The sequence below is a fragment of the Juglans microcarpa x Juglans regia genome, chromosome 8S (assembly GCF_004785595.1).
Source record: "Juglans microcarpa x Juglans regia isolate MS1-56 chromosome 8S, Jm3101_v1.0, whole genome shotgun sequence".
Lineage (NCBI taxonomy): Eukaryota > Viridiplantae > Streptophyta > Magnoliopsida > Fagales > Juglandaceae > Juglans > Juglans microcarpa x Juglans regia.
The window spans coordinates 5,974,669-5,985,761 of NC_054609.1; positions in this window are offsets into that span (position 1 = coordinate 5,974,669).

Here is an 11,093-nt window from a genome sequence, read left to right on the forward strand (position 1 = left end):
ATAAACTGAGTTGGTTAGAGATGGAAGGTTATCATGCCATGTAGGAGAAGGTGGGGTGGGGGTAGAGGTTGACATAGGCATGGAATGCAATGTGGGAATGGGAATGTCGCCAAGCTCAAGTGGAAGAGGTACCTGCACAGAGGGAACACTAGAAACATCCACATAGTTAGGAAGTAGGGGGTTAGGAGAATGACAATCCAAAAAGGTGGATAAAATTTGGTTGCTAGATGAAGGGAGATGAAGATTCCCGGGCTGTTTAGAGGGAATGGTTGACACTTCAAAAACTATGTGTCGAAAAATGAAGGTGCGGCGAGAGATAGTATGGTAGCATTTGTACCATAGTGTCGGTCACTATAGCCCATAAAAATACAAGGGAGAGTTTTTGGGTCAAATTTGTTATGCTTAGTATCCCATGTATATTGATAGCATTTAGAACTAAAAACTTGAAGGGAGGTTTAGTCGGGATAGTGACCATAAAGGAGGAAAAAATGTGAGTGAAGATCTAAAGTAGTAGATGGAGGCGATCGATTAGAAAAACGACAACTGAGAAAGCTTCAACCCAAAAATGTTTAGGAACACCACTTTGAAAAAGTAAGGTCATACCAAGTTCATGAATGGTACGATGCCGCCGTTCCACCAAACCATTTTGTTCAGGGGTGTGAGGGCATGAGTACTGATGGAGAATGCCTTGTTTTTATAAATGGAGGTATGAGTTGAGTATTGGTGAATTCACCACAACTATTGGTTTGAAAGATTTTGATTTTTTTGTTGAATAGACGTTCAATGAATTTTTCAAATAAGAGAAATGCAGTAAAAAAATCAGATTTTTTTTCATAAAGGAATAAACTACATATATTTCGAAAAAATATCAACAAGACAAGCATGATATTGAATTTTTCCAATAGATAAAACAGGAGAAGATCCCCATAAATCATAGTCAATTTTTTCAAATACATTGAAAGTACTATGGGAAGAGGGCAAAAAAAGGAAGTTTACTCATTTTTCCTAATTGACAACTCTCACAAATAGAGAGGTCTTTAAGTTCGTCAAAATAAAGCCTTTTGAACTTAGAACTTGAAGAGTAGAAGCCTGAGGTTGTTCCAACCGTTGATGCCACACTTCTTCAGAAACTGTTCCAAACCAAGTGGAGAAGTGTGCTTCAAGAGGTGGGGATAGGACATATAAATTACCCTTCCGTCGTTTGTTCAACAATGAGCGGTTGGTCGCCATTTCCTTAATAGAAAAATCAACACCATAAAATTCACAATTGTAAGGATAATAAGAGGTTAATTGACTAATCGATAAGAGATTTTTCACCAAATCAGGAACAAGTAAAACATCTTTTAGTTTAATAAAAGAATTACCAGATTTAATAAAGGTGCTACCAATGTGTGATTTCGTGTACCTATATTATTGCTAAGATATTGACGTAGATTAGAGAGCATACCTATATTACCTGTCATGTGTGCTGAAGCACCTATGTCCGTTGTCCACTTAGCGTCATGAATGCGATTTTCAAGTGTCATGGTAGCCAATGCTTGAGGGATGTTATCGGGCTAAAGAGTGTGATCAAACTGGTGCCAGCATTTTAACATAGTATGCCCATTTTTTCCTCAAATTTGACAAGTCTTTGTGCGAGTATTTTCCCGAGAAGAGTCATGTATAGTTGTGGTAGAGTTGTTTTGTCTCTCACTAGAAGAAGGATTTGGGCGAGACATGTTATTGGCTTGGGAGAAGCCACATCCGCGGGAAGAGAAGTGCTTTGGTTTAAAGTTCCCGTTCCTTGTTTTTTGTCCATAAAATACATAACTTTGTGTGTTGTAGCTCTTGTGAAGTTGGGTTTGTGTCTCAAACCCCTGCAGCAGCGGCACAACCTCAGCATAAGAAGGCATCGACTGCTTGAGCATGTTGGTGGTGAAGGGTTCATACTTTGTCCCGAGACCAATGGTTGCCAGATTATCACATACAGTTTTGAAATTTCTGAGATGGTCCTGTAACGAAACCGACGCCTCCTTTCACATGTAAGTGAGTTGCTGAGTAAGTTGAAATTCTCTTTATTGGGACTCTTGAGTGTAGGCCTCTTGAAGAGCATGCCAAACTTGGTAGGAAGTTTCCAGCCCGACAACTAAGCCGAGTGATTCCTCCGACAACGTACCAATGTTCTAGCCCCAAAGCAATCGATCCTCCTTCCGCCATTGTAATAAAGTGGGGCTAATTTCATTGTGGGTGCTTGTTGTTAAGTCATTGGTGGAGGGCTCCTATTGGGGTGGAGGAATAGAAATGGTGAGATGGTTCATGAGGTCTTGGCTCTCAGTCAAGGCCACGACTTGTTCTCTCCATAGGGGATAATTTTCTTGGTTCAACCGTAGGGTCACAAAGTTAGTGACAGAGAATTGTGAACCAGTTGTTTGTGGAAATGTCTCACTCAATGCGAGAGTCTATTGAGAGTCTTCTAATATATATATATATATATATATATACAATATGTAGTCTATGTACAAAAAGTAGTGGATGTTACAAATAGAAGGATTTATAGGATATAAAATTATCAAAGCAATACAAGATGATTTTATGCTTAGGATAAAGTTTCCATATTTTGCATTCGCAGCTGTTGGACATGTGTTGGATTCTTTATTTCCCTAGGTGTGCATGTAGTGGTTGCTGGATGATTTCTTTCCATACATGAGTCTGTAGCCGTTGCATCTTGATCTTGGTTGATTGGGTGAATATTGTTAATAGTCCCTCACAAATTGAGTCGAGATAGAAGGCCAAGTTTGGTTTGTAAATACTGAAGCACAGGGCAGCTAAGGGGCTTAGTGAAAATGTCAGCAAGTTGGGAAGATGCCGGAATGTGTCGGGTATGAAGGAGGCTGGGAGCAAAAATCAATCATAGGCTTTGATGGCTATGTAAGAAAACAAGCATCGATCAATGCTCGATCTCAACTAAAAAGTTGCAATTCGCATCCTTCATTTATATACTAAGATTTGACTGTCAAAATTATTTTGCATTTGTTGTTTTGTTTTTTGTTTCTTTGTTTTTTTTTTATCTGTCTTCATGATTAGAATTAGACGAAATGATATTTATACGAGAAATACTTTTGCCACAAAAGGATTATACAAAAGTAAACCCACAAACTGATGTAGCTTGATGTGGTGCATCAGATTATAAAGTTACTTTTATTGTAAAATAAATCTAACGAATTTCATAAAGCTATATCAGTTTATGAGTTTACTTTTGTGTAACTCTTTGTGTATGTAGTAATTCTCTATTTATACTCAAAGTTGGTTTTTTAAAATTAAATAATTGATAAATAAGTTCGAACTCATTAATTAATAAATGAATGAGTTGGTAAATATAAAATATAAGTCAAATATATTAACTGAAGAGAGCTTGAATTATTGCATACTGCATCCTAGTTTGGAGTTTCCTATGCTACCACGCTTTTTTAATATACAAATTCCACTTTCAACTTTTGTAAATCTTTCTTATACTTTAATTACAAAGAAATTCTATAAAAATAAACTCACAAACTGATGTGACTTGATATGGTACATTAGATTGTAAAGTTAGTTTTATTGTAAAGTAAATATAATGGATCATATGAAACCATGTCAGTTTGTGGGCTTATTTTTGTGAGATCTCTTTGTGACTATAGCAGTTCTCTTCTCTTTTACTATATATTCGATAACATTCTTATAATCAATTTATATACATGGAAAATTCATCCTATTGAATCAATATTGTATCAAAATATTAGGATTTGATATTCATTAATTAGACAGAAGTAATATAAAGGTATTGCAAGATATATAACATGAATTAATATTTTTTTTTTCATTTTCTCAACTTCAAATTGTTAATCACATGATCACCTAATTGTCACCCACATGAAAGAATGATTGAAAAAAGAAAAAAGAAATACTTCGTCTCTATTAAGGTGGCAATTCGTATTCGCGTTCATGTCATGTCATGAATATTGAACAATATGGATCAATCCAAATTCAACCCTTTAATTAACAGGTGACATAACACGACGACCTACTTAACTCGTTTAGTAATTAATTTTTATCGGGTTAACCCGGGCATGACCCATTTATCCGTTTCATATAAATTGGTTTAGCTAACCCATGATATATTTATTTTTTGACTTAATTAATAAAATTTCATATATAATACAAAGATAACTATATAAATAATTCGCAATTACAACTAAATTCATAATAAAATATTTCATTATCAGTATTCAAACCAATAATATATAAGAAAACTAATAATTTCATAAAATAAAATTACATATTAACAAAAAAAGTTTACTAGTTTGAGATATAACGTAGTCAAATATTAATATTAATATCACATATTCTCAACAATAATAAAAGACATATAAGACTAAACATTTATAAAATTTAAATATTGAATTTGTTCGTGCTATATGGATTGATTACGGTTTCATGGGTTGACCTGCAATTAACCTGTTTATTAATCGTATCTTATTCGGTTAACTCATTTTGACTCAAACATATTTATATCGAACTCAATTAATCTATTTATTTTATCTTATGTAATATATAATTTCACACGCGGATATGTCACTCACTTTTTTCATTCATTGAATTTTTTAATTAACTTGGTATCTTTTTACTTAAAAACGGATGGTTGGCTACGGGTGGTGGCTCCCTGTTGGAGTACAACCGGCACTCGAATCACTGAATATAGAAACAATTAAAATACATAAATTAGAATGAAGATGGTTGGGAATAAACCCTTTACTCTTAGAGTGAGAACATCTGCCTTCTCTCTAGAATAAATCCCATTTCCGTGACAGCCATCGCCAGAGAAGAGGGTGGAGCTGTGTCTCTCACCCTTTTCTCCTTCTCCTTTTCATTTCCACACTGTATATGCACTTTCAAGGTAGTGTTTTTTCCCTCCTCTCTCCACCGGTTCTGTTTTGGTCAGATCTGCTGCTCTTCGGCCGCCATCTGCCTACACGGGCCCCACCACCCCACCCCACAGCCATCGATCTACTGGCCCTCACACGCGGCTTGTTTCCGCTCATGTTCCCCACACGTCGCCATACAACAATGCTTCCGACGGCTACACGTGCCGTACCAGCAGCTTCGTCTCGCCGAGATCTTCTAGATTTGGGCCATCGAGTCTCCATCCCATTGGCGCATGGCAGCTAGGCTCCATCACAGGCACGCAGGAATGTAGATGATCAGCAGATCAATCCACTCGATGCTGATTTTTTCCTATATTATTGCTTTTCCTAATCCATGATCTTGAAGAAGGGACTGATGATCTCTCTAAAAATCATCTCAAGACAACAAGCAACAGTGCACCCGTCACTCTCACTACTTTTAGCGAAGGTTCCACCGCTATCGGCGATGGTTTCATTTTTTGCAATTTTTTGTGAACAGCTTCTTTCTGTCTTTTAAGACGGCGTCCTCTTTGTAGCATATGGGTGATGATCAAGAAATTGATCGTAAAAATCTATTTTTTTCTTTTTTATTTGCTACTTTACATTGTTGTTATTGTTATGGAGTGTTTGTTGGGGGCACCCCACCCTATTTTCTTGTATCATCTTTTCATACTTGCTTGTTTAGAAAAAAAAAAAAAAAAGAACACATAAATTAGAGGAGATTGGAATTGATTGAAAATGACAAAGCATAGTACAAATTATTAAAATAGTCGTGCAGAAAAAAATTGGCCGGTAGCAATCGCAATCTAGTTGACCATTAGATATCAGTCCTTTTCAAAGTCTCCAAGTCCAGAGATCAACATGATAAGTCGATTGTCTCGTGCAATTCCAGAATATTAGTTGAACTAATTAGAATCCAATTTCTTTGAGTTTTTACTAAATATACACATAAAGTTAAAAAAAAAAAAAAAACAAATTAATTTCAACTATATATGGATCATGTTCAAATTAAACGATATAAGAAACTTGTTACATAATTAATCATTCCATCTGTTAAATAAAAAAAATATTTAATTCTACAAAATCTTTAAAGGAATTATGTCAAGAAATTTCATTCAAGTGTACTTTTGTTACATAAAAATTTAATATGCTAAGGCATTTTTTTACACTAGTCAATTACTTGAAAAGCATAATTAATTAATTCTGAGTTTTCAATTTATTTAGTGAAAATTGAGGTTCTTAAATTACAAAGGTAAAATGCATTAATATACTAAAAATTATATAATTTAGTTATAAGGAAAATAAAATTTACAATTATAGAGTATATATACGTACAAGTACTGTGTATTCTCTTTAAAAAAAAAAAAAAAGAGAGAAATATAAGAGACACAAACACTTAAAAAAGATCAACTTTTTCGAAGGGAATGAGACAAGATTTGTACACCGACTATATCTATCGTTACTCTGATTAGCAATCCAACAATAATTAATTCGATTTAACTTATTTGTTTTGCTTTTTTCCCCTCTTTCAGTAATTAATCTGCATTTAATTTTAGTAGGTCCAATGACAGGTACTACTGCAATACTATTTGGTTGGCTACGGGTGGTGGCTCCCTGTTGGAGTACAACCGGCACTCGAATCACTGAATATAGAAACAATTAAAATACATAAATTAGAATGAAGATGGTTGGGAATAAACACTTTACTCTTAGAGTGAGAACATCTGCCTTCTCTCTAGAATAAATCCCATTTCCGTGATAGCCATCGCCGGAGAAGAGCGGAGAAGAGGGTGGAGCTGTGTCTCTCACCCTCTTCTCCTTCTCCTTTTCATTTCTACACTGTATATGCACTTTCAAGATAGTGTTTTTTCCCTCCTCTCTCCATCGATTCTGTTTTGGTCAGATCTGCTACTCTTCGGCTGCCATCTGCCTACACGGGCCCCACCACCCCACCCCACAGCCATCGATCTACTGGCCCTCACACGCGGCTTGTTTCCGCTCATGTTCCCCACATGTCGCCATACAACAATGCTTCTGACGGCTACACGTGCCGTACCAGCAGCTTCATCTCGCCGAGATCTTCCAGATTTGGGCCATCGAGTCTCCATCCCATCGGCGCATGGCAGCTAGGCTCCATCACAGGCATGCAGGAATGTAGATGATCAGCAGATCAATCCACTCGATGCTGATTTTTTTCTATATTATTGCTTTCCCTAATCCATGATCTTGAAGAAGGGACTGATGATCTCTCTAAAAATCATCTCAAGACAACAAGCAACAGTGCACCCGCCACTCTCACTGCTTTTAGCGAAGGTTCCTCCGCTATCGGCGATGGTTTCATTTTTTACTATTTTTTGTGAACAGCTTCTTTCTGTCTTTTAAGACGGCGTCCTCTTTGTAGCATATGGGTGATGATCAAGAAATTAATCGTAAAAATCCGTTTTGTTTCTTTTTTATTTGCTACTTTACATTGTTGTTATTGTTCTGGAGTGTTTGTTGGGGCACCCCACCCTATTTTCTTGTATCATCTTTTCTAATGAAATATACTTATTTGTTTAGAAAAAAAAAAAAAAAACACATAAATTAGAGGAGATTGGAATTGATTGAAAATGACAAAGCATAGTACAAATTATTAAAATAGTCGTGCAGAAAAAAATTGGCCGGTAGCAATCGCAATCTAGTTGACCATTAGGTATCAGTCCTTTTCAAAGTCTCCAAGTCCAGAGATCAACATGATATACAAGTCGATTGTCTCGTGCAATTCCAGAATATTAGTTGAACTAATTAGAATCCAATTTCTTTGAGTTTTTACTAAATATACACATAAAGTTAAAAAAAAAAAAAAAACAAATTAATTTCAACTATATATGGATCATGTTCAAATTAAACGATATAAGAAACTTGTTACATAATTAATCATTCCATCTGTTAAATAAAAAAAATATTTAATTCTACAAAATCTTTAAAGGAATTATGTCAAGAAATTTCATTCAAGTGTACTTTTGTTACATAAAAATTTAATATGCTAAGGCATTTTTTTACACTAGTCAATTACTTGAAAAGCATAATTAATTAATTCTGAGTTTTCAATTTATTTAGTGAAAATTGAGGTTCTTAAATTACAAAGGTAAAATGCATTAATATACTAAAAATTATATAATTTAGTTATAAGGAAAATGAAATATACAATTATAGAGTATATATACGTACAAGTACTGTGTATTCTCTTTAAAAAAAAAAAAAAAAAAGAGAAATATAAGAGACACAAACACTTAAAAAAGATCAACTTTTTCGAAGGGAATGAGACAAGATTTGTACACCGACTATATCTATCGTTACTCTAATTAGCAATCCAACAATAATTAATTCGATTTAACTTATTTGTTTTGCTTTTTTCCCCTCTTTCAGTAATTAATCTGCATTTAATTTTAGTAGGTCCAATGACAGGTACTACTGCAATACTATTTGGTTAATGCAGTTGCTGTCCTGTGGAAAAGGGAAACCCATAAATATACTGATCAACAACTTGATCCATACGTATACTGATCTTGAAATCGATTAATGCGACGGTCGCATTGATTAACTTGGTATATTCTTTTTAGTTAAAAACGAATGGCTGGCTGCGGGTGGTGGCTCCCTGTTGGAGTAGAAACAATTAAGAACACATAAATTAGAGCAGATTGGAATTGATTGAAAATGACAAAGCATAGTACAAATTATTAAATTAAATAGTCATGCAGAAAAATATTGGTATCAATCGCAATCCTGTTGGGCATTAGATATCAGTCCTTTTCAAGTCCAAGTCCAGAGATCAACATGATAAGTCAATTGTCTCGTGCAATTCCAGAATATTACTTGAACTAATTAGAATCAAATTTCTTTGAGTTTTTACTAAATATACAGTACATAAGTTAAAAAAAAAAAACAAATTAATTTCAACTATGGGTCATGTTCAAATTAAACGATATAAGAAATTAGCTAGTAACATAATTAATCATTCCATCTATTAAATAAAAAATATTTAATTCTACAAAATCTTTAAAGGAATTATGTCAAGAAATTTCAATATTCAAGTGTACTTTTGTTACATAAAAATTTAATATGCTAAGTCATTTTTTTACACTACTCAATTACTTGAAAAACATAATTAATTAATTCTGAGTTTTCAATTTATTTAGTGAAAATTGAGGTTCTTAAATTATAAAGGTAAAATGCATTAATATACTAAAAATTATATAATTTAGTTATAAGGAAAATGATATATACAATCATAGAATATATATACAAGTACTGTGTACTCTCTTTTAGAAAAAAAAAAAAAAAGAAGAGAAATATAAGAGACCCATACACTTGAAAAAGATCAACTTTTTTTTATAATAGATCATATTTTTTCACAGGAAAGGAGATGAGATTTGTATACCAACTATATCTATCATTACTCTAATTATCAATCCAACAATAATTAATAAGATTTAACTTATTTTTTTGTTTTTTTCCCCTCTTTCAGTAATAAATCTGCATTTAATTTTAGTAGGTCCTATGACAGGTACTACTGCAGTACTATTTGGTTAATGCAGTTGTGATACTGTGGAAAAGGCATACCCATAAATATAATGATCAACAACTTGATCTATTTACATTTAGATGTTACGGTCGCGTCATGATTTATTTTTATATGAGTTCTGTTATATATAATCACTTTTAATAATTATTTTTTTTATTTTTTTTTCTCTTTCAATAATTAATCTGCATTTAATTTTAGTAGGTCCTATGACAGGTACTACTGCAGTACTATTTGGTTAATGCAGTTGTGGTACTGTGGAAAAGGCAAACCCATAAATATACTGATCAACAACTTGATCTATTTATATTTAGATGTTACGGCCGCGTCATGATCTATTTTTATATGATTTCTGTTATATATAACTACTTTTAGTACTTATTTTTTTGTTTTTTTCCCCCTCTTTCAGTAATTAATCTGCATTTAATTTTAGTAGGTCCTATGACAGGTACTACTGCAGTACTATTTGGTTAATGCAGTTGTGGTACTGTAGAAAAGGCAAACCCATAAATATACTGATCAACAACTTGATCTATTTACATTTAGATGTTACGGCCGCGTCATGATCTATTTTTATACGAATTCTGTTATATATAGTCACTTTTATATATTTTTTATATATTTTATTAATGTGATTGATTAAAAAAATAATACAGCCAATTATATTAGTGAAGTGCGTAAATAATATATACAAAAATGACTGCACATAAAATTTTTATTTTTATATATAATAGCCAAAATTTTTTGGCTAACGTGTGGCATCCTTTCCATGCAGCAACAAATACATTGCTTTGGTCATAATTAGAATATATATAATTACCTACTTTTTTATTATAGAAATTTTCATGTTATGGTAATATTTATTGCTGATCTTTACAATAATATATATTTAGGTTAATTATTCTAATTATGGTGGATCAATTAACATTATTGACAGATGTGTATTTATTGTATTATTGTAACTTTAACTATAAATATGCGCGCTCTTTGGCCTATATATTAATCATACAATTTAGCTACATAAATATAAGTTTATTTAATTACAATTACTTTCTTGCTTATTATGAGAAAACTGTTTATTTATGACCAGTTATTTCTTACGAAAATGACTATTTTATGCTAAAATGAGTTTATTTTTATCACAAATAATCCATTTTTCTGCACTCCTTTTCTAAATGTTTGTTTGGAAGGAATTAATCACAAGACTTATCAATCACGAAAAAGGAAAAAAGAAGATAAAAAAGAAGATATAAAAACAATAATATTAATCCATCAACGGAAAGCTGCTCACAATGTCTAATAAATCGCTTTATTAATTTTCTTCCTTTCTTAGCAACCAAACAAGAGGCTAATTACTAAAGGAATTAAGAACCATATTCCATTTGATCCAATCGGACAACTAAAGCTATAACTTTCAGAAACATTAATCGAGACAAACAGAACCAATAATTATTGAGAGAAGAAAAAAAACAAGAATTAAACCCAAATTAAGAAACAATACTAATTGAGACACATTGATATATAATTAAAACATCTGAAAATATGTTCTAAGCTCTCATTTAATCGTGGGTGCTTAAAACATAAAAGATGTTTCTAGGTATGTTGTAGCTGTT